Raw genomic sequence first — 25,097 nt, 5'->3', positions numbered from 1 at the left:
AGTTAACTCCTGTATTTCTTACTAGTTACTTCTGTATTCTTTCCTGCTTAATTCCTGTATTTCTTGCTAGTCACGTAACACAGTATTATAACATGTAGTATTAGTTTAATACGAAGAGATACGACGTCGCCACTGGAGGGTAAGATTATTTCTGGTATTAAAGTTAAACCAGTTTTCATTTCATAACTGTTGGTACTTAGATAAACAAACAACGTGGTTTACGTTACAATTAACATGTTTAACATAATGGAAACCAGAATATTGTGGTCATTAATCGTGTACAGAGTTTGACAGCCAGTCAGAATATTTCAGAAGATTCTAGTTTGTAAGATCAAAAACAAATCAGATTGCGTAATGTACAAACAGGATCTGATGGCACGCGACTGTCTCTTCCCAAATAACACCAACACCTCATCAGAAGATCGTAAACAAAGCACAAATTTTCATACACCATGAGCAGGTACGACACAACTGTATAAAGTAAGTTTTATGGTCAGTTGTCCGTAAAGTTAGTAAGTACGGAATCTTTACCTGCGTCACCCTTCGTGACGCTGTAGAACACGTTGTCCCCATCCTTATCGACAGCCTTCACTTGACCGATACCAGTTCCTGTTATGGCGTTTTCGTCAACCCAGAAGTTGAAAGGTAGACCGATGAATTCTGGAGTGAATTCGTTGATGTTTTGAATCTTGATAACAACGGCCGCAGAGCTGACGAAAAAAACAATACGAACATAATCACAAGTAAGGAACAAAACCTCCGTTGTCAGGAGGGGCTATTAGTACTAGTTCTATACCAATTGTACTCATATCTAAGTAAGCATCATAGAGCGAAGTCTTTTGTTTGTTTGTTTGTAATTAAGCACAAAGCTACACAATGAGTGATCTGTGCTCTGCCCACCACGGGTATCAAAACCTGGATTTTAGCATTGTAAGTACGCAGACATGCCGTTGTGCCACCAGGGGGTCGAGCGAAGTCTTTATGTCTTCGTTAGTAATAGCAATGTGGTATAGAGATACGATTTTTTTACCCTAACAGATATAAAATAGTTTTAACACAAATATACAGCAACATTACAAAACAGCACAAACGACACATGTTGAGCTTGTTTTTATTTAACTTCAGATTAATCTTTCTCAAAGGTCTCGGACTAGTATAGCCTGGTACTTACGGCGCCCCACTCGCAATCTAAGGATTGTAGGATCTAACCCCCATCACCGAGTACGCTATTCCTTTCAGTTGTTGGAAGAGAGGGTCTGTTATAATGTGACGTCAATCTCACTATGCGTTGGCAAAAGAGTAGCCAAATAGTTGACGGTGTGTGATGTTGATTAGCTGACTTCTCTCTAGTCTATCATTGCTAAATTAGAGACTGTTAGTGCAGGTAGACCCCGTGTAGTTTTGTGCAAAATTCATGAAACACTAAACACCAGTTCAAAGTTTTCCAACGCTAACTAGGCATATTTTATCATTTAGTAACAAGTACATTCTGAGGACTTACAAACCTTGATAGGTAGAATATTTACGTTTATTGGCGATACGTTTAGAAAATTTATTTATTCTTTTGTTGCCCCCCACGTGGTTCAATGGTTACTCGGTGAGCTTATAGCGCTAAAACGCAGATTCGATACCCGCGGTAGGCAGAGCACTGATAGTACTTGTGTATCTTTGTGCTTTCAAAGGAACATAAACTTTTCTTTTACAGAAAAAAACTAATAAAAGCCATGCTAAACTCGAAATATAAAGAACTAACTTACCTGCAGAAACAAAAAAATTAATCTAGACCATCAACTGGCCTGTTGCACTCAACCAGACACTTATGGACTCATACAACGCAACATCAATCAAATCAATTGGAAGAACGACAAGGAAAGAAAGTCCACCACAACAGGATACCAGATAAACTAAGGTGTCAGCAACAACAAACAAACAAAAACCACCAACACGACGAACCACCACCAAACCTCTAAATTAACAGATCCGACCAACAATTAAGCAATGAAGAGATACATCTACTCAACAAAGGCCTCAACTTCACAGTAACACTTAGAAATATCCCATCCATCGAAATGAAAGCCTATCTGGAAGATCTAGCTAGAAGATTGGTGATCCACTCCAGACAAACTGAAAATACCAATAAAACAACGGAAAACAACCATCAGAAAGAAGTCAACTTTGACAACAATTCCATCGACAACCAACAACCCATCTTTCCAGGCAGAATTAAAAACATATATTTCTCTGAAACAACTCAAAACAGTATCTTAAAAAACGTTTTCAAAGAATTTTCACGCAAAACCATCAACATAATTTCACAGAAAAGAAAACTAAAAAACAGCTTCACACGAAAAGATATTAATTCTATAAACAACTTAAAACAAGACAACAACATCAAAATTCTAAAAGCAAATAAAGATGATATTATAGTTATAATGAACACAAATGAATATATTTTAAAAAATGAACAACATCTTATCAGATACAAACAAATGTAAACTACTAAACACAAATCCAACAAAAACACATGAAAAACAGTTGAACAAAATACTACTATATATGAAAAACCAACACAATCTTAGAAAACATTTATTATTACCGACGAAAGACCGACTCAAGCACACCACAACTATATGGCACCCACAAACCTGATTGTCCACTACGACTCATAATGTCGACCTACGAATCATTCAACTAAAACCTCGATAAATACATATCGTGGGCATTTTCTAAATATGTAACATAAGCTGGCTCATTTTTTCAAAGACTCTTTTTAACTTTAAATATATTCTTAATCAACTGAATCATAAAGCCCTAATGGCCAGTTTTGATGTAATCTCTCTCTTCACAGAAGCACCAACAACTGAAGCCTGCAACATAGCTTTAGAGCTTTATATTCAAGACTCCATACCATTGATACACATCCCCAACAACCAATTAGCAACCCTTATAGAATTCATTACCACCAAAACTAACTTTATGTTAAAACTACCTACAAATAAATGGCCTAAGTATAGAGAATCCAATGTCACCAGTTCTAACCAACATTTTAATGATACAGATTGTATCTCAAATGATAAATTAAGCCTTACACTCACCACTATACTGGTACAGTTATGTTGGATTCACATCTACAGAACACACACATAGTTTTTTCAATCACGTTAACTCTATACACCCCAACATTAAGTTCATCTGTGGACAGGAAAAAAACTAACCAAATAGCATTTCTTAACCTCAAGATCACTAGAACTGATATAGAATTACAAAACAGAATTCCATAGAAAAATCACCCATACTGAACTATACATTCCCTGCGACTCAGCATTCAGCATTTTAAGAAACCAAATAAACTCAGCCACAAACTATGTTCACCAGATAAAATTAACGATGAAATCAACAAACTAAAACAACACTTCATCAACATCAACAAATTTCCTAAAAAAAGTGGAAAAAATTATACACACACTCGTAGATCAACAACAAACAAACAACAATAAATCTCAAAATACAACAAACTACAAAACGTTATACTGCTACATACTATATGTTCGGACATTAGAGAAAAAGTAACCAACATTTCGAAAAACTTACAACAAACACAACATTCCAGTAAACATCAAATTTATTCAAAAACTAGGTACAAAACTAAAGTCCATACTATATAAAAACTACACTGACAAACACAACATCAAAATAATTTACAAAATACAATGCAACAACTGCCACGACTTCTATATTGGAGAAACAAGTAGAAAAATGGAAACTAGATTCAAAGAACATAAAAAAACACCTTCACACGTTTTTAAACACTTCAAATAAAATAAACACAACATAACCATAGAAAACACCCAGATATTAAGTAGAGAAACAAATATAAATAAACGCAAAATCATTGAAGCCCTACTTATACAACAACTAAAACCAAAATAAAACTAATATAAACACCTTTATACTTATAATAATTAATAACCTAACATCCAACTGCAACGCCCCCTACAATCCCGTACCCGTTTGTACTCTCGTCCCTAAGACGTGCGCTCGGCAACTCTTTGTTAACCTTAAGATGACCTAGGAAGGTCGAAGCGTTGTTCTGTGCTTGCCAATAAAAGTGTTCCTATCCAAACCAGCCGTTCTTAGATAAATTTTTATTTCAAGTGAGTTTCTCGTCATCAAGAAACGTCCTTGTTATTAAAATGATTACCTCAAAATGTTCTTGCTGAAACGCAGTACTTCCAAGCCACGTTTAATAATTTATAATTGAATTTTCAATTGAAGAGAGGAGATTTAACTCCTGTAATATAGAGTTTAATCTTTTGAATATAAGTTTAATACGACAGAAATACTTAACATTTCCAGACAGACCGGAGGAAAATAAATGCCGTACTTTAACTAAAAAATATATTCTATTGCATAAAATGAGAACTAAGAAAAACATGGGAGATAAAAATCTACCAAAAAAGAGATAATATTACAACAAATGATACAATACTATCGTAATAAAACAAAGGTATGTAATATTGTTCCCGTTCTTTCTTTCGAGTGGTATAAGATTAGAATAAACTCAATAATTGATAGGCAATGTCAAAAACAATAAAGGTTAAAGCCTTTTGAGTTTTTAAGTTTTCTATATATACTGAAGCTAGCTTGCAACGTAAATAGCATACTTCCATGGTTATAGCGTAGTTTGTGAACTGAGATGGGCATTACTTATTATTTAATGTTTCATTACCTACTGGAACAGTATTTAATGAATGAACACAACTAAAATATATGGTGTAAATTATCTTATTAACGTAATCTTCTGTCATAAATAGAAAAAAGGTATTGTCTTAATACTGTTGATATCCAGTTGATTAATGAACATACAACAGACAATAATACTATTATATTTATATAAATAAGTAGTTACATGAACATACAAGAGACAGTACTATTATATTTATATAGATCAGTAGTCACATTGACACATGACATACAGTACTATTATATTTATATAAATAAGTAGTTACATAAACACACAAGAGATAGTACTATTATATTTATATAGATTAGTAGTCACATGGACACATGACATACAGTACTATTATATTTATATAAATAAGTAGTTACATAAACACACAAGAGATAGTACTATTATATTTATATAGATTAGTAGTCACAAGGACACACAACATACAATACTATTATATTTACACAAATAAGTAGTTACATGAACATACAAGAGACAGTACCGTCATATTTATACAGATAACAAGTACATGAACAAAACGTTACCATGATGTGATGATGTTCAGTTTCGTTGATAAAGGTTTTGATAAAGCTCAAAGAAACAAAGGGAAAATGTAAAGAAAAAATTGTAATGCTATTGACATGCTTAATCACATAATATTGGCATTTGTTACGTGCTGCCATCTTTTGGCTGTAACGTACATCTCTAATTTTCATAAAATATAAAGGAAAAACGGATTTTTTTCATTTTTACCCTGTGCGGGGAGGATTTCCTCCATCAACTGCAAATACTGTGAATTCATATCGATCACGTGTTTCGTAGTCCAGTGATGTCACCAGAGTCACTGCCCCGGATGAGCGGTCAACCACAAATATTTCCTAAAATAATGTAATTATTAGAAATCCTACACAAAACTCAAAGAATGCAGTGCATCAGGTGTCGAAAAACAAAAATAAGTTTAGTATACTTTCATTTCCACAAACGATTATAAAAGTATAAAGAAAACGAAGAAAAATTGCAGCTTTCAGAAAAATCATCTATTTGAACTTTGTCCTTTCCTTAAACTTTTTGTTTTTGTTTTTTTTAAGAAGACTTTGTTAGATTTTTGTTTTACCTGATAATGGACCCTGAAAAAAGATCAACGTATTTCATAAGACAAAAGTCAACTAACTTACCTGTGACCCATTAATGAAGTACTTTTCAATATTTCCGTTAGGGCCTGAATCAATGTCGGAGGCTTGGTAAAATGGCGGAAGTTGAGTGCCACGTGCCAGGTTTTCTGGAAGTTCTAAAGAGTATTTCTCTATAAAAGAAATACAAAATGGAAGTTGCAAAACTGTGGTTGTTATTTGGATCCTAAAATACTTTAATGCTTTATTCTATAAATTACAATAAAATTGCATTAACATAAAATTATCATATGTAATTCACTTTAAACTATATCAGGATTTAATAGTGAAAATCTCTACAAAGTAAAATTCATTTTTTATGAAGGTTAACTCTTAAGGGACAATAGTTCAGTAGATAAACACAAAATAAAACAAATGTAGCCTGCCTTTAATTATGTGAAACTATAACTAACGAATTAAAAAAATGTTTAAGTAGAATCATATATGATACGGAGTTACATTTTGAAAAAAAAACAACTAGTAGAATGAAACAATCTGGGATACTGTTACAGAACAGTAACAAAGTTATAAGCAGGTTTTAATGTTATGATAACGTTAAACTGCAACACAAATCATATTTCTAATGTTTAACATGAGAAACTAGCCTCACAAGCCTACATCTCCCGATGTCCACAGCTTTTCTATGAAATAAAATAGGTTTAACAACAATGCTTGTTTTTTCCCCTTAGAAGGTAGGCCTAGTGGTTTATAATGTTAATTTATACTGGAGAAATGTCAAACACAAATAGTAATTTTAATATTAATATGTAAATAAAGGAAAGGTTCAAGAGACATATTGATTGTTCTATTGTTAACATGTAAGTTAAGGTTTGATTTGTTTTGAATTTCGCGCAAAGCTACACGAGGGCAATCTGCGCTAGCCGTCCCTAATTTAGCAGTGTAAGCCAAATCTTGGGCTACTCTTTTGCCAACGAATAGTGAGATTGACCGTCACATTATTACGCCCCCATGGCTGAAAGGGCGAGCATGTTTGGTGTGACGCAGATTCAAACCCACAACCCTCGGATTTCGAGCCGAGTGCCTTAACCACCTGGCCATGCCGAGCCAGATAAAATGGAAAATAGACGTTGCAACCGAATTAGCCTTCTGAGTTTTGGTGCAACAGTAAAGTTTTATAAAAGCATCACACTAAAAATTAATTTTACTTTTAAAAAGTTATCCCCAAATCTGCGTAAGTAACAATTAATCAACCACTCGATAAAACTATAATCTGACGATGTAATTTGTACGTGGTGACGCTCGCTAGACAATGTAATGTCGTATTCTGTTACTAGAGAACTCTGCATAGCAGTATAATTTTTAAGATATTGCATCATAATTACATATACAAAACACGAAATACGACTTCGTTCGTACTTTTTTATTATTTAAAAAAATTACTGTGGAACGATGTAATATGCCGTACAAATACATATTATGATAAAAATTATATATAATTTGCTAGACTTGCTAAAGCTGGTTGGTCAATGACAAATGTACAGAATTACGATACTAAAAACTGGGAATTCGATCGATTCCTCTCGGTGGACAGAGCGTAGATAGGCAATTTTGTAATTTTGCGCTAAAACAGAAACAAGAACTGAATGCCTTTACTTGAAGAGCTTGCTTTCAGTTTGCAAAGCGATGCCTTTTTGAAGAAAAATAAAATAAAAAGTTAATTCAGATCATTAATGAATAGTTTACTCTTACATCAGGGGGCGTTGTAACCCAAGTTGGAAGCTTTTCTTTGTTCACATTAGACAAGTTTAAAAGGCGCAACCATGAGAATACGATACAATAATACTTAAAAAAATTGCTGTGTGATTCTTATCATACCAATTTGTAGTAATTAAAATAGAAAGATATAAACGTTGTATATATTACTGGATTAGATTAAGTTTAACTTATTATGTCATCTAATAACTTCAAAATACAATTACATAACAGTTATTTAAATTTAAGAAAAGTGTCAATTCTGACAACAATACTATCTTTTTCAAGTGTTGTGATTGTTAGAAATAACAATAAAACCTGATTACAATAATGTACGAAAAGCAGGCCTACGTAAGTCCGTTTACATGACAAGTGTCAAAATAACAGTGCTAATTAAAACAAACGCCAGACAATTCGCCCGTCAAATAAACCTAAATTGGCCCCCGGTGGCTCAGCGGTATGTCTACGGACTTACAAAACTAAAAACCGGGTTTCGATACCCGTGGTGGGCAGAGCACAGATTGCCCACTGTGTTTGTGCCTAATTCAAAGCAACAATAAACCTCAATTATTCAGATGTTACAAACAAGCCAGGTCAACAAGCACAGGCCTTGCTTTGATAAACAAATCTATATTCTTCAAATGTTACAACAGGCCAGGTTTAGAACCAGAGACCTTGATAAACAAACCTGTGTTCTTGAAGTGTTACAAAAGACCAGGTTTAGAACAGGAGGCCTTGACAAAACTAATTTCCTTTATTCAAGCTTGGAAAAAATTTATTTATCAATTTAAAAACATATCAAAACTTATATCTTACCTTCGTTAAATGTCGGTACATTGTCGTTAACGTCAATGACCTCAATTTTTACTTCAACACTGGTGTTGAAAGAATTAACAGACAACATGTCACGTGCAGCCACCTACATGTGAAAAAAATATTTATACCGTTGAACTTGATTCATTCTATTGTCTGATTACGTAACAGTTAATCGCGTTATGACGGCGAGAAAAACTAACGTGCTTCTAGTTTATCTTGAAAGAAATTAGATTTGGAAATATTTCATATTGTGTGGTTTGGTTTATCTCCACCAGGGAAACAAATAATCAATTTTACTATTAGAAGCCGTCGAAGAAACCACTAGATCACAGTAAAATATTTAAATAGTGAACAACACTGACATGCCAGTTATATCTTCAATGACAACCCTCTCAAGTATTCTAAATTTAAAAAAATACATGTGACATTAATTGTAATAAAAACAAAACAAATGATCAATAAAACTCACTCCGAGTGTAAAATGTCGTTGATTCAAAGGAGGATCCCTATCTATAGTGTCCATCAAAACTACAGCCCCAGTGGTGGGGTTCACCCAGAACTTCCCGTCCTCATTACCTTTGCTAATCCAATACACTATATCCTGATCCCGGGGGGTATGGCTGAAGTTCGTAGCGTTTACGAACCCTACTGTTTCTCCACGCGGTGTTGTCTCTAAGATTCCATAGTGGTAAGAAGGTTGGGTGAAAACAACGGTGCCATCATTGATGTCCTGAGTGAACAACAACAAAAAGCTTGCATTAGACAATTCAACTGAACATTGATTGGCACAAACCTTGTCGTTATTTGATTGACACAAACCTTGTCGTTATCTGACTGGCACAAATCTTATCGTTATCCGATTGACACAAACCTTGTCGTTATTTGATTGACACAAACCTTGTCGTTATCTGATTGGCAAAAATTTTATCGTTATCTGATTGACACAAACCTTGTCGTTACTTGATTGACACAAACCTTATCGTTATTTGATTGACACAAACCTTATCGTTATTTGATTGACACAAACCTTGTCGTGATTTGATTAACACAAACCTTATCGTTATTTGATTAACACAAACCTTGTCGTTATTTGATTAACATAAAACTTGTCGTTATTTGATTAACACAAACCTTATCGTTATTTGATTGACACAAACCTTGTCGTTATTTGATTAGCACAAACCTTGTCGTTATTTGATTGACACAAACCTTGTCGTTACTTTTTCAAGAAAAATTTAACTAATATTTCAAATTACTGTTTAACAAGAATGTAATGATAACGTTTACCAAGTCAAATAAAACACACAAAATAAAGTTACAACTTTGGTGTATCTGGTAATAAATAAAGTTACAACTTTGGTATCTTCGGTAATAAATAAAATTACAACTTTGGTGTCTTCAGTAATAAATAAAGTTATAACTTTGGTGTATCTAGTAATAAATAAAGTTACAACTTTGGTGCCTTCAGTAATGAATAAAGTTACAACTTTGGTGTATCTAGTAATAAATAAAGTTACAACTTTGGTGTCTTTATTACCGAATAAATAATATCATACAAAATGACCTAAAGAACACTTCATACAGGCCTTATATGGTCGTTCTTGTTTACCATTAACTCCAGTATTTCTTACTTGAACTTTGACCACTAAGTCCACCTCAGTATTAGATATTGTGAACGCTTTGGGTCCCTGGAAGGCCCTGCTGTTTCTTGCTGCTACTCGAAGGGTGTACTGGGGTTGATTTTCGTAGTTCAGTTTGTCGGCTGTGTATACAATCCCTGTCTCTTCATCGATCTCGAAAGCTTGGTGGTCATTTCCTCGGACTATAGTGTATTTAATTAAGGCGTTCTCACCTTCATCCTTGTCAGCAGCCTGGCCAGAATTAGTAATAAATACTTAATATAATTATTGTTATACTCATACAAACAAACGGTATTATTAAAATAAGCTTTCAACGTTTCTCTGTAATTGCTCTGCTACAATCTTTAATACAGATCCATAACAAAAGCATCAGGAGATAAGATACTGTTTACTTCAAACCTTAGCTGTATACTTACTTGAACAATATTTATTACTCTAATGTTTACGTTATTTTTATATTAGACACAATGGTTTCTAAAGTTTGTCAGCTTTCAACTTTCACATCACGATGTCATTTTTATTTACCATTCTGACTAATGTGATCTGAGATCTTGTAACATGAAACAAGGAGATCTAAGCTAATGAAATATATATATATATGGAGAGATCTCAGTTAATGGAATACATACAAAAACATCTAAGTTTGTGGAATAGATATAAGTTAATGTAGTAGATATAAGGAGGTCTAAGTTAACTTGTTTGTTTGGACTGTTTTGAATTTCGCGCAAAGGGCTATCTGCGTTAACCGTCTCTAATTTTGCACTGTAACCCTAGAGGGAAGGCAGCTAGTCATCACCACCAACTCTTAGGCTACTCTTTTACCAACGAATAGTGGAATTGACTGTCACATTATAACGCTTCCATGGTTGAAAGGGTGAGCATGTTTAGTGTGACAGGGATTCGAACCCGCTACCCTTGGATTACGAGTCGAGTACTTTAACCACCTAACTATGCCGGGCCATCTAAGTTAATAGAATATAAATACGAAGGTCTCAGACAATGTTTACGATTTTAATGTACCTTTGTTTCATAAATATATTATTATTATTCACCACTGTTCACGAATGAGTGCACCCAGAAACTGATTTAGTTGTTAACAGTATAATAAAACTGTATTCAACTGGACTAACAACGTATCCTTATCTAAATATTTCAAGGGTACATATGCCAAATAAAAATTAGAAAGTGCATGGTACAATAGAAGAACGTGAGATTTCTTTTCAGATAACCGAACAGGAAACTTTAATAATAATTAGGATGTAGAGAATTGTTGTTCTTGATGTAGAATGCCATGTAGCTACGTAACACAGAACTACGTGGACAGAGAATAAGGTCAGTATTAAAATATATATGAGCTTTATTTTCTGTACAGACATACTTAACAATGTACATTTGCGGTGTGTAACACGTTTCATGTCAAGGGTTATGTGACTGACAAGGTCATTTGAAATATTTACCGAGATATTATACAATTATTCTCATTGGTTAAAAAGTAATTTTTAGAATAAAATTCCATATGATCAATTTACAGTTTTACGGATGACACGTTGGGACATCTTATGGTAGAAATAGCTATGTTTTTTGAACGACACGTGTAGCATGTTGTGTTGTTAGTTTTTACGTTTTCTGAATGACACATGTAGCATGTTGTGTTGTTAATTTTTACGTTTTCTGAATGACACATGTAGCATGTTGTGTTGTTAATTTTTACGTTTTCTGAATGAATCATGTAGCATGTTGTGTTGTTAGTCTCCACATTTCCTGAATGACACGTGTAACATGTTGTGTTGTTAGTTTTTACATTTCCTGAATGACACGTGTAGCATGTTGAGTTGTTACTACTTACGTTCATTTCGAATACTTTATACGGTGGTTCTTTTTCTTCGGGCACCAGAACAGTGTAGGATTCCCTGTCGAAGTGCGGAGGGTTATCATTGATATCATCCACTCGCACAAGTACTGTCGCAGTGCCGCTAAGCTGTGGTAGCCCTCTGTCGAATGCAATCACCAAAAATTCAATTTTCGTCTCCATTTCTCGATCCAAGCTTCTCCTGGTGAGAATATTTCCATGCTTGTCGATGTGGAAGGCGGCGCTGGCTTTGTTGCCAATAATACTGTAATGGACTTCGGCATTCTTTCCTGTGTCTCCGTCAATAGCCTGAAGAAAACAGAAAGCATGACTATTGTAGCACTAGTATATGGAATTACGTAATTTAGTCTCATTAGCTGTCAACAGACTTTAAGTACGGATGAAGAACTACAAATCATGATGGTTACTATTTAACAAGGAAAGGAATATGCTATTTTAAGTTCGTTGAGAGAAACTACATAACAGTAAATTATTTATATTACATAAAAGTAAGTATTCCGGACAGGTTTCTTTTTGCCATCACCGACTTACCAACAATGTACCAACTGATACAGGTTTCCACTAGATGTACTTACCAACAATGTACCAACTGATACACTTGTCCATTAAATGTACTTACCAACACTATACCAACTGATACACTTGTCCACTAGAAGTACTTACCAACACTGTACCAACTGACACATTTTCTTGAAGTTCCTCAAACACAGAGAAGTTGTAGTGACTGTGTGTAAACACGGGCTGTTTGTCGTTAATGTCCACAACTTTCACAGTCAGAGGAGCCACTGCCGTCTGGTAGAGAAAGAACTATGTTTTAATACACTTTTTACAGATATATCTCTTCAATTTAGGGTTATCTTGCTTCCAGAAAATACTCTCGTTGTTTTCTCGTTATTACTGATATGTCATATCTTTTGGCCTCATTCTACAGTTTGATACAAAGTATCAGGTATAATTGTAGACCTCGGCATGTCAGCTGAGTTACAGACTAGGCAGATACATAATCAGAAACCGTATTGCAATAATAATTACGCAATAGTAACACTAAATTACTCACTGTAGATCATAATTGTACAGTAACACTAAATTACTCACTGTAGATCATAATGGTACAGTAACACTAAATTATTGACTGTAGATCATAACTGTACAGTAACACTTAATTATTGACTGTAGATCATAACTGTACAGCAATCTCTCTACATCATTACAGTATATCATAACTACACAACAATCTGTTCACACTATAGCTATATATCATAACTACACAACAATCTATATACATCATGGCTATATATCATAACTCTGCAACAATCTATATACATCATGGCTGTCTATCATAACTCTACAACAATCTACATACATTGTGGCTGTATATAATAAATCTACAACAATAAATATACATCATGGCTGTATATCATAACTCTACAACAACCTATTTACATCATGGCTGTACATCATAACTCTACAACAATCTATTCACACTATAGCTATATATCATAACTACAACAATCTATATACATCATGGCTGTATATCATAACTCTACAACAATCTATATACATCATGGCTGTATATTATAACTCTACAACAATCTATATGCATCATGGCTGTATATCATAGCTCTACAACAATCTATATACATCATGGCTGTATATCATAGTTCTACAACAATCCATATACATCATGACTGTACATCATAACTGTACAGTAATCTCACTACATCATTACAGTACATCATAACTCCACAACAATCTATATACATCATGGCTATATATCATAACTCTACAACAATCTATATATATCATGGCTGTATATCATACCTGTACAGTAATCTCGCTTCATTATTAATGTGTCTATAAACACACACACAGCTCCATTACCACTTAATATTTCACATCTTTATGTTGATACCCTGGTACTTACGTTGTTCCCATCAGATGCCTGTATCAGAAGATCGTATGATTGTCTTTCTTCATAATCCAGTACACTGGCTGTTGTTACCTGCCCGCTAAGAAACACAATATTATGTATGTTTCAGAAAACAACATAGTTTTAACCAATAGCTTGGTAAAAGTGATAAGTTAACACGATAACTTCATCATTAAAGCCAATATCAGCAGGAAATGTAGCGAACTTGTTGATACGATAGCTTGAACTTTTTAAATCAAAACATGTTTGCCAATTGTCTTGTTATGAGTCTAATTGAACGAAGCCACTTATTAAAGTGAATTGTCCATAGCTCGTTATAGTTGCAGAAAATTGAGAAAGTTTTTAATTTAATCCATTAAATGTTCACAAAGAACGGATGTATTAACGTTCAATTTTTTTGTATTTCTTACGTAAAGTTATCGTGTGAAAAGAGTTTCTGTCCTGTATTTCTTTACCCCTATCGTATTAATTATGCTAAAAATATGCGACTTAAAGTGTTCTTTTATAGATCGTGACTTCATAATTTTGTTTTGAACTTAACTTGAAGGATATAATAAGTGTTTAACAGTGTTTCGTAACCAAGTACATTTGCCCAGCTCTAAGGTTCAGTGCTAACTTAAAAGAAATTTAAAAAAATAGTTTTATTTTTAGTAATGAAAGCATTGTTTATCTAAAAAGTTGTATATAAGTCTACAACATTTTATACACGTTGAGTCCACACATGGTTTACCACTGTGGTAACCATTAAACATTCAGTAAATACAGTACCTGTTCCTGTCAATGGTAAATCGTTCTTCTTCATTTCCTGCTACTATCAGAAACGTTAGTATTGAATTAGCATCCGGGTCGTGAGCCTGTAAGAAGTAATCCAGTAAATTATACAGTATTAATATCCGGGTCATAAGCCTATGAGAAGTAATCCAGTAAATTATAACACTATTAACATCCGGATCGTGAGCCTGTAAGAAGAAAACCATTGAAGTATAACACTATTAATATCCGGATCATAAGCCTATAAGACGTAATACAGTAAATTATAACAGTATTGACAGCCAGGTTGTGAGTCCGTAGGAATACATTCAGTAAGTTAATGTCTCTTATATCCGTTCACTTTCAATGTTACGGAATACGTTATCAGAATTAAATTAATGTGTGAATACATGTCTTCACTTGGATAATTTCTATCGTTTCATCTTTTACTTTACTGACTCCAAATAATCAACTTTAAACAGAATCATTAATCCTAAACACATACACCAGAGCGTTTCTTAAAGGGCTCTTCGCAAAAACGTAGGCTGACCACAGACTAATGGATAGCGCCTCGAACTGTGTTACCACTAGAAAAACACTACGTAATTTGAGTCCGTGGGTGCGTAATAGAAGTAACGGTCAAATCGTTAGATTAGCCCACAAGTTGGCGCTGGGTGGCGTTACTAACTTCCTTTAAGCACCTTCTCTATATTCTGTAAATTCAAAATTAGAAACAGTTAATGCAAATAGTCCTCGAGTAGCTTTTTGTGAAATTCGACAAATGACACCTTAATACACTTGCGTGTAAAATCTGTCTTTTATTGTTTTTTCAGAGGTTTCCGCACGAAGTTCCACAAAACGTTATCTGCGAAAAGCTACTCCTTCATTTGTATTAATAAACTAGAAGGAAAGCTGGTCAACAACTAGCTCCCACCAGTTCTAATTGATCTAATCGAGCACTGGGATTTGACAGTCACTCTTGTAGCACATCTCTGTCCCCAGAACGCAAAATACGTTTTTGCAGCGGTGTGTCGCAAACGCGAAATCCAGATATTCAAAGCCTGGGCACCCTAGCTATGCTATGCCCGACCCATGGAATAAACAAGTTTCCCAAGAAAATCAAAGCATTCACCTGAACTTTCAACTAGAACGAACCATTTTGGAATTTTTAACCGGTAAGGAAAGAAATATCATTACAGTCAAGTTTTTATTGACATAAAACAGGTTTTTCTTTTACCATATATAAGCCTAACGTTCCCTATACATATATGTATATCCATGTTATAAAACCGAATACATCTTAATACATTAATCTTATACCTACCAGGTAGGAACTACTACCTACCAAGATACGAGCTACAAAGGCTCCTGGAGGAAGAGATTCTCCGACAGACGCCTCGTAGGGGGCGCCCTCAAACTCTGGGGCGCTGTTGTTAATGTCGGTGACGTTGACGTGAACCACGGCTACAGATGATCTGAAAATAATGGGAAATTTAATTAATATGTCTTTCTCTTTCTGCTTGGTTTTGTAATTAATTAGATGTATTATCCTGGAGATAAAGGAAAGTTGAAACACCTTAATCTGTCTTATTGTTTGTTTTTGAATTTCGCGCAAAGCTACACGAGAGCTATCTGCGCTAGCCATTCATATTTTGACAGTGTAAGACTAGAGGTAAGGCAGCTAATTATCGCCACCCACCTCCAACTCTTGGGCTACTCTTTTACCAACGAATAGTGGGATTGACCGTAACATAATAACGCCCTCATGGCTGAAAGGGCGAGCATGTTTGGTGCGACAGGGATTCGAACCCGCGACCCTCAGATTACGAGTCCAGCACCTTAACCATCTGACCATGTCGGGCTTAATCTGTCTTAAGACTCCTAATAATTCATCAGTGAAACCAAAAGATTATATTAATACATGTTAACCAAACAGTATCTGCTATATCCAGTAATCTCTTCGTCTAAAATCAGAACATGTAAGGTCTCCTGGGACACAACAGACACACAAGTGCTCCTGGTCTGTAATTATCACTGACTGTTATTTACTGTTACGGTGAATTAAATAAGAACAGGGGTGAACCTCTGCCGGCACTCACCGGTACTAAATACTCGAACTTATTTTTTTAAGGCGGTACTAGTACCAAGACTCGTTTTAGATGCTTTGTCGTGTTTTGTTGTTTTGTTTACAAATTCACTGCACCCAGCGAGTCCCTGTACTTTTTTGAGAGTTTCAACCTGACATAGAAACAAAGAAAATACAACAATGGCATCGCTGTAAAAATTTGACTAGACCAGCATGAGTTCCTTGGAATAGAAATATTAACATTTGCTTTATATTAAAACTAGAAAATCAACACCGGTTACATAGGTTCGTAAACAAGGTAAAGAAAGTTTTCATACATACGGGTTAGTTTCCTATGGAATTATTTATATGGATTAGTTTCCTATAAAACTGTATATATGAGTCAGTTTCATATGGAATTGTTTATACTGGTCATTTTCCTATATTTTCAACAAAACAAAGTTCGTCAAACCAATTCATTAAACACTTCCTGCACATATGTGTATAGAACCATAGCCCACCTCTGGTAACTGTTAGATATATTACATTCAGTGATACTCTAACACAAAAACTGCAGATGACAATAAAACATTACAACACGAACACACCTTCGTTCGTGTCCAATTTCAGCTGAGTCGGTGGCGACGACAAAGAAGGTGTACTGAGGAGGTTTCTGTCGTATTTCTGAAAACTCCTCCAGAACGAACACAGATCCATCTGTAGGATGAACGCCGAAAGGAGCAGACTTACTGAGTCCATCGTCTTGTTTAGAATAATGGACCAAACCATTAGCTCCTATATCAGGGTCGACAGCTTTCACCTTTACATAAATAGAAGTAACACGGAAATCAGGAATAGTTTAAAACTAGTTACTGGTACAAATGTTATAAACCTTAAGTTTAAAACATTAACAAATAACACGTTTAAATCACCAAAAACGAAAGTTTCCACTATTCACTTGACAGATGTAGATGTTTTTATTATATATAAACATCAGATGATAATTAATCACTGGATATAAAAGATACATCACATATCTATATTCACGTCAATGGTTACCCTGATATATTATCTAAAGTTAAGGTATGTCACTTAAGTCAGTAGCCAGTGGTCATTGTTATCATAACTATAGAGTCAACGTCGCTACTGTTGTTATTTATGGTGTTGTGGGTGTTGTTAGCTACTGTGAACATAACTATAGAGTCAACAATGTTACCGTTGTCTTAGAATAACAAAAAAACCAAAAACGAGTTTCTATGATTCTACCCCACACCTCACTGTTAAATTAATAGAAAAGTTACTGTCAGTTTCTACAGTTCCTCTCCATCCACGTACATTACTTCAGAACCTCTATCTACTACAACACTCACCAAGAGCTAAAGTTTATCCCATAATGAATCTTATACTTTCAAACAGTCGCTACTTTGTAACGTTAAATATTTCTTGTTCAAAACATGCATTTTATCAAGGAGAATTCTGAGAGGACGTCCACTGAAACAACATAGATAAAGAAAGAAACGTACAAAGCCAATAAGGTTTCCTGTTGGGTCCGTTTCTGTCACAACAAAGTTATAAAGGGAGCTCGGTATGAAAAAAGGGTTGTTATCATTCGCATCTAGGAGGTGAATGTGGACTTCAGCAGAACTTTCTGGAGCGTGAGGGTTAACATTCGACACCACTTCCTTGGCTATCACCTGTGGACAGAACATAAGAGATTCAAGATCAGAAAGAGATACAGACACTCCATTCTAAAATCATTATTACCTTAAACGTTCTATTAAGACAACTTCACAATCACTGTGTATATGATATGTGTCGGCTTGGAGATAAACAAATCTTTTGTTATTGTTAAATTACACAGTTCCATACCTACCACATCCAGCTGACCCACTTCTCAGCATTTTCATTTCACACATTCTGGAACTACTATAATGTATATATTTCTATTGTGTTCATCCATAAAACAGAGATACTATTGTGTGTTTAGAAGTTACATAAGCATTACATTCTTATACCAGAAACATAAATACAACCTCTAGAATTAAAAAAAACAACATATATACAATATTTATGACAACACGCTAACCTACATATACTCTTCAAGTAAACTGAGACTGTTTAGTATTAATAAAGCAGGTTGTTCAATATGTTTTTCACTCAACAAGTAAGAACAAGTATGTTGTTCTAGATCTAACGATGTCTATCATACCTCGGTAAGCCGGCTACCACTCATGTCTTTTGTTTCTAGGTCTTATCTTCTTTATAAAAGTGTAACCTAATTTTAAACTTTTCTCTATTTGTGTTACACATCAACTGGACAGTTTCTAAAATACTATTTTAAATAAACACCTGTTACAGTGAAAAAAAAAAAAAACTTAAATTAAACATCAAAATAATATGTTAACTTAGAAGCTTGTGGCAAAGTAAAATTAATACATACATATATCATAAACCATTTAATTCATGTAACTAACTATCTAAAAAAAACACATAAATATAACCATTGGTGAAAAGTAAAGAGAACCTGTAAGGTTCTATATACATGATATATATATTCAAATAATGACATATTTACCTTTAGAACTAGCAAATCTTTGGTTTCCCTGTCCAGTTTAGAGGGGTCAAGAACCTTGATCCAACCACTTGTTTCATCCACCAAGAAGGCTTGTGAAGGATCTTCTAATATGTACTGAAACCTTGCGTTTTCACCCTTCACATGTTAAAGGTAACATGTTACACATAACTACGGTATGTTATACACAAGTATAGTATCTTCTACACAAGTGTGGTATGTTACACACAACTATAGTATCTTATACCCAAGTACGAGTACATCATGTTATACACAAGTATGGTTTGTTATACACAAATACAGTATGTTATACACAAGTATAGTACGTTATACACGAGTATGGTGTGTTATACATAAGTAGAGTATGTTATACACAAGTATATCATGTTATACACGAGTATGGTATGTTATTCACAATAAGTACAGTATATTACACACAAGGAATATTTCTAACAGGGATGATTGTATTGGTTATTACTACAATGATAAAGCCCCTTAGGCTTATAATGCTGAAACCTGATATACTTGTGGTAAACACAGCAGAGGTAGCCCAAGCAACTAATCACCATGATTTAAGAAATCAGACAATGTTTTCTACTATCATGTACTACCGTCTTACCGCGAAACGCAATTACATTTAGTGTGCAGTACACTCCAACCTCCTCTAGTGTTAGTGGAATCCAAGATGGCCTCTATGTTTCTTATGCTGTACTTCGAAAGTTTTGAGGCTTAATCCTTTCGCCTTTAACTTGCGAAACCTTTGTGGCACGTCTTCCCTAGGTGACGGACTATTAAACAAACCATCAATACTCTGAGAGTTATGGCACGTCTTCACTGGGTAACGGACTATTAAACAAACCATCAATACTCTGAGAGTTATGGCACGTCTTCCCTAAGTAACCGACTATTAAACAAACCATTAATACTTTGAAAGTTATGGCACGTCTTCCCTGGTTAACCGACTATTAAACAAACCATTAATACTCTGAGAGTTATGGCACGTCTTCCCTGGGTAACCGACTATTAAACAAACCATTAATACTCTGAGAGTTATGGCACGTCTTCCCTAGGTAACCGACTATTAAACAAACCATTAATACTCTGAAAGTTATGGCACGTCTTCCCTGGTTAACCGACTATTAAACAAACCATTAATACTTTGAAAGTTATGGCACGTCTTCCCTGGTTAACCGACTATTAAACAAACCATTAATACTCTGAGAGTTATGGCACGTCTTCCCTGGGTAACCGACTATTAAACAAATCATTAATACTCTGAAAGTTATGGCACGTCTTCCCTGGTTAACCGACTATTAAATAAACCATTAATACTCTGAGAGTTATGGCACGTCTTCCCTGGTTAACCGACTATTAAACAAACCATTAATAACCTGAAAGTTATGGCATGTCTTCCCTGGGTAACCGACTATTAAACAAACCATTAATACTCTGAGAGTTATGGCACGTCTTCCCTGGTTAACCGACTATTAAACAAACCATTAATAACCTGAAAGTTATGGCATGTCTTCCCTGGGTAACCGACTATTAAAAAAAATATTAATAATATGAGATTTCCGGAGCATTTGTCGCTCTTGTCTTATTCTCTTTTTTTTTTTTTTTTACATTAAACCAAAATCAGAAAATATACGTTTCATTTTTACAAAGCCCCTCTTGAAGAAACAGAGAATCAGTCACTAAGTTAGATCACAAACTGAATTTTGATTATATTTATCCGTCTTGACCTGAATAATGAATTATAGCAGTCTGTATATAACTTACTTGGCATACATAGGTTTTTTTAGGCTTACCATATCTTTATCAAAAGCAAACACTTGCACTACAGTGAATCCTGGAGGCAGGTTTTCCACTACAGTAATATTGTACATATCATATTCAAAAATGGGAACATTGTCATTGATGTCCAAAACGAGTACCTTCACTTTGGTCACTGTTTGGCGGACAGGGTTATCTCTCTGGCTAGCCTAAAAGAGTAACAGACGATATGAGCTCTAAACTTTGGAACGTGTTTATTGTGTGTTTAATTATAAGCAAGTGTATTTCTTTTGCGAGAATCTTTAAAAATTAATTTAACTATATATTTTCATGGAATACACATATAAGTTGTAATAAAGAACGCACACACACATATATCGTTGAAAAGCCAAGTCTCAAGAACACATTTCCTCACAGCATGATAAACAAATAAAGTTACTATTAGCAATAGAGGGACAGATAACAAACATCACTCGGAAGAGAAGTAGATCTCAAGTGACATTTTACCATCTTTAGAAGTATTATATAAATAAAATAGATTTCAAGTGACATTTTACCATCTTTGGAAGTATTATATAAATAAAGTAAAGACATTTTAAAAGTATTATATAAATAAAATAGATCTCAAGTGACATTTTACCATCTTTAGAATTATTATATAAATAAAATAGATTTCAAGTGACATTTTACCATCTTTGGAAGTATTATATAAATAAAATAGATGTCAAGTGACATTTTAAAAGTATTATATAAATAAAATAGATCTCAAATGACATTTTACCATCTTTAGAAGTATTATAAATATAAAGTAGATCTCAAATGACATTTTACCATCTTTGGAAGTATTATATGAATAAAATGCATCTCAAGTGACATTTTAAGAGTATTATATAAATAAAATAGATCTCAAGTGACATTTTAAAAGTATTATATAAATAAAATAGATCTCAAGTGACATTTTAAAAGTATTATATAAATAAAATAGATCTCAAGTGACATTTTAAAAGTATTATGTAAATAAAATAGATCTCAAATGACATTTTACCATCTTTAGAAGTATTATATAAATAAAGTAGATCTCAAGTGACATTTTACCATCTTTGGAAGTATTATATAAATAAAATGCATCTCAAGTGACAGTTTACCACCTTTGGAAGTATTATATGAATAAAGTAGATGTCAAGTGACATTTTACCCTCTTTAGAAGTATTATAAGTAAAGTAGATGTCACGTGACATCCTACCATCTCTAGAAATATTATATAAATAAGTACACATATCTGTATGTGTTAACATTTAAAGTAAGTCAACGTGAAGATTTTCTTTGTAGGATATTAAAAAACATCGAATTTGGTCCTTAGAATATAAAAGAAAAAAAACTCAATTATTGTAATATTTCATTTATTTTTGAACGTGTTTTATACGTGACAACATTTACTAGAAAAAAATGTTTCTGTATAAAAGATATTGTCTAGTGAAAAATTTAGTTTAACAAAAGATCATAAAATGTTAATAATGAAATTATTTTGTTTATTAAATAAAATTAGTGTATTTCATGTAATAAGAATAGAAACAAACTATGGTAAACAACTCTAACACGACAACAGCTTCAACTCGCAGGTTCAGATTAAAACAAAATATGGTAAACAACTCTCAACACGAGAACAGCTCCAACTCGTAGGTTCAGATTGAAACAAAATATGGAAAACAACTCTCAACACGAGAACAGCTCCAACTCGTAGGTTCAGGTTGAAACAAAATATAGAAAACAACTCTAACACGACAACAGCTTCAACTCGCAGGTTCAGATTAAAACAAAATATGGCTCGAGAACAGCTCCAACTCGTAGGTTCAGATTGAAACAAAATATGGTAAACAACTCTCAACACGAGAACAACAACTCGTAGGTTCAGATTAAAACAAAATAAAACAACTCTCAACACGAGAACAGCTTCAAAGGTTCAGCAAAATATTCAACTCAACACGAGAACAGCAGGTTCAGATTAAAACAAAATATGGTAAACAACTCTCAACACGAGAACAGCTCCAACTCGTAGGTTCAGATTGAAACAAAATATGGTAAACAACTCTCAACACGAGAACAGCTCCAACTCGTAGGTTCAGATTAAAACAAAATATGGTAAACAACTCTCAACACGAGAACAGCTTCAACTCGTAGGTTCAGATTAAAACAAAATATGGTAAACAACTCTCAACACGAGAACAGCTCCAACTCGTAGGTTCAGATTAAAACAAAATATGGTAAACAACTCTCAACACGAGAACAGCTCCAACTCGTAGGTTCAGATTGAAACAAAATATGGTAAACAACTCTCAACACGAGAACAGCTCCAACTCGTAGGTTCAGATTAAAACAAAATATGTTAAACAACTCTCAACACGAGAACAGCTCCAACTCGTAGGTTCAGGTTGAAACAAGTTATTTTCAACGCATAGTCTCATGAGACCAAACTTGAGAAAGAAAAATGCTAAAAAAGCAAAGGGAAATACCAAAAGTTATATAAAGAAAAATAGAATGGAAATTTGAATAATTTCCTTTGAAATGTACGGACTATAACATACTTCCTCATTTTGAAATGTACGGACTATAATATACTTCCTCATTTTGAAATGTACGGACTATTATATACTTCCTCATTTTGAAATGTACGGACTATAATATACTTCCTCATTTTGAAAAACCTGAAATAAAAGTATAACAAAATGAAAAGTCTAGAAATGTCGAACAGAAGATAAGTTAATGATCAGATCTATGTTAGTGTGTCAAGTTAATACGTTTGTGGTATGAATTATTCATGAAAGTATTTTTTCACCGACGTATTTAGGAAATTTTGGTACAAGGATGTAAATCAAAACTTTATATTATGAATTGTAAAAACAACTGTTAGCGATAAAAGTATGTAATGACACGATATTTTAATAATAATACATTTATTCATATTTATAAAGTTAGTTGTGCCACGTTAAGCACCACCTGACCTCCTTGAATACGTGAAACCGCCCATTTGTTCACGACTTTGGGTACGTGAACGTGAGGTTGTTTAACTCGGACTGCTAAAGATACGATTGACACGTCATTTACCAAACGTGAGGTAAACTGCCTTTAGAAACTGGAGAATGCAATGAGATAAGAGAGTAGTGACGTTCGCAACATGGTTTTAACGAACGAAACAAAAACACCAAAAGGCGAGGCTTAAAACAGTGAGTTCTTCACTTTCATATCTGTTACACGAGCGACTGAACAGTTATCAAATTTGTCCTAAATTATACTTTCAAATGCATTATCGTTTATGTCAGGTGTTCGTTTCTTTGAATATATATCAGTAAGCACAAGGGGATTTAAGGTTGTGTAGGCCCAGAAGCTAATCATTTTTGTGGGTCCTACATCCCATGGAATTTTTACATAGAATAAAATTATCAACAGGTCCCCATTAAGACCATGATTCCTGGGGCCGAGCCCCCTCAGTCTCTCCCTAAATACGCCATTGTTAGTAACCTCTCGTGAAATATACTTGGCGTATTCGTAATTTAATGCATCGCATGTATAGTTGTTTAAACTATCATGTGTTTGTTATTCCGAAATCTAAACTGGTTGCTATAACACTTCTTGTTAACACCACTATTATTTTGTACACATTTTTGCCTTCCCCCTTGAAACAGTGGTAAATGCTGACACCTACAGAACAACGTCTATTTAGAGTAAAGCTACATCGGGCTATCTGAAGTCTGCACTGTTTACGCTGCCAAATGTAAACGTCGAGCAAATCAAAGGTCTCAGAATGGCTTATTTGGCCATATTTATTTAGTTTAGTATATGACAACACCTGGTGTAAATAGCAGTATAGGTAATACAGCGGATGCAATCACATTTCCCAAGCTGAATCTATATGTGTATAAAACATTTTTTAAAAGTGTATAAACAGCTTTAGATGCTAACAAATTGCTCCAATCAGGAGGGGGCATATCTTTAGACCTCCAGTATGGCTTCACCACTCATTTAAGTTTTTTCTCCAAAACTGACACATTATTCACAGAGCATTCCACTATGTC

The 25,097-nt window shown here is 34.1% G+C and overlaps 1 pseudogene across 1 annotated transcript in view; it reads right to left on the bottom strand.

The window, feature by feature from the left end:
* LOC143252442 (protocadherin Fat 4-like) overlaps nucleotides 1-25,097 on the bottom strand; it is a 149,011-nt pseudogene that overhangs the window by 81,430 nt on the left and 42,484 nt on the right. Inside the window, exons 11-25 of the transcript XR_013028998.1 lie at nucleotides 21,063-21,236; nucleotides 19,258-19,392; nucleotides 18,206-18,376; nucleotides 17,291-17,502; nucleotides 15,963-16,092; nucleotides 14,636-14,721; nucleotides 13,862-13,946; nucleotides 12,601-12,729; nucleotides 11,914-12,225; nucleotides 10,059-10,298; nucleotides 8,897-9,157; nucleotides 8,428-8,530; nucleotides 5,905-6,032; nucleotides 5,483-5,607; nucleotides 532-710 (exon numbers count right to left, since the gene is read on the bottom strand). The product of XR_013028998.1 is annotated as a protocadherin Fat 4-like (transcript). The remainder of the gene's footprint in view (nucleotides 1-531; nucleotides 711-5,482; nucleotides 5,608-5,904; nucleotides 6,033-8,427; nucleotides 8,531-8,896; nucleotides 9,158-10,058; nucleotides 10,299-11,913; nucleotides 12,226-12,600; nucleotides 12,730-13,861; nucleotides 13,947-14,635; nucleotides 14,722-15,962; nucleotides 16,093-17,290; nucleotides 17,503-18,205; nucleotides 18,377-19,257; nucleotides 19,393-21,062; nucleotides 21,237-25,097) is intronic.

Source organism: Tachypleus tridentatus, chromosome 6 (genome assembly GCF_004210375.1).
Source record: "Tachypleus tridentatus isolate NWPU-2018 chromosome 6, ASM421037v1, whole genome shotgun sequence".
NCBI classification, from domain to species: domain Eukaryota; kingdom Metazoa; phylum Arthropoda; class Merostomata; order Xiphosura; family Limulidae; genus Tachypleus; species Tachypleus tridentatus.
The sequence above is the reverse complement of the archived record's forward strand: the minus strand, read 5'-3'. Positions and strand labels throughout refer to the sequence as shown.